The sequence below is a fragment of the Arachis ipaensis genome, chromosome B04, assembly GCF_000816755.2.
Source record: "Arachis ipaensis cultivar K30076 chromosome B04, Araip1.1, whole genome shotgun sequence".
Taxonomy (NCBI): domain Eukaryota; kingdom Viridiplantae; phylum Streptophyta; class Magnoliopsida; order Fabales; family Fabaceae; genus Arachis; species Arachis ipaensis.
The window spans coordinates 123,244,797-123,245,974 of NC_029788.2; positions in this window are offsets into that span (position 1 = coordinate 123,244,797).

Below are 1,178 nucleotides of genomic sequence, written 5' to 3' on the forward strand. Positions count from 1 at the left end.
AACTTAAACTCTCTCTCTCTCAAAATTTCTTTTGATGCAAATGAGTCCACACAATTGGAATAAAATTAGACGAACATCCAATAAATACTATCAAAATTGAATATTTATTTGTTTTTTGGCCAAAAAAGCGAAGTAGGGGGAATTGCGTAAAGAGAAGTAAAGATAGAAAGAGAAAAAGCATAGAAGAAATCAAGAAAATCAAATTAACACCTGAGGTGTGTTTTGCAACTTAGCTCGGTTAGTTCTGTGTGAGTTTGGGGGTTGAAGAAGACTCACTCAACGGAAGCACTGTGAATTGTTGTGAAAGTGTGATAGGAAATTAGGAGCTGTCTCCTTTGATTCTCATCAATGGCTAATACATCGCCATGTCAGCACCACAAGATAAACTTTTACAATTCAACTAGGTATTCTTTAAAAATGGTATAATATTCAGTCTTTTATTACAATAATTTAAAAAAATTAAAATAAATACATTTAAAAATTATGAATAGATTTATTATCTTTTTAAAATTAAATACACATCCAAAATACAAACTAAATAAAACTGAAATTTAAAATTTAAATTTTAAATTTCTATTTCAAATTTAATATATTTAATTATTAATATATTATAATTAAAAACATATCTAAAAATCAAATTATTCAAAATTCAAAATTTTGATTTTAAAATTATAAAATAAACCTTAAATCATCTAATTATTAACTAAATCCGTACAAAACACTGAAAGAAGCAAAGAAGTCATGAAAAATCCAAAGGCTCACATGAAAAACTCATAGGCGAACATTCATCCACGCCACCTTCCTCTTCCGCGCTCATTCTCCGTGCTCATTCACAAAGCCACATTCCCCTTCGTTAACACTCATCTTCGTCGCTGCCTTCGTCCGCATCAACTTCGTCGAAAACTCACCTAAGGTTTGGTTGGGTCTCTGACACCATTACTTTTTTTATTATTCTATATAAATTTTTTATTTTTTTTGAAATAAAAAATCGAATAAAATGACCTGAAGAGAAAATCTTAAAATAGTTCTCTAAATAATTTTTAATATTCAGCTACATTATTTATATTCTTAACATTGACCTGGAACTATAATAACGTTAAGGTCCTTTTTCGACAATAACTCACTAAACGGAGTAATAAGTTAGGGGTGTTCATGGATCGATTGAAACCGGATCTGAT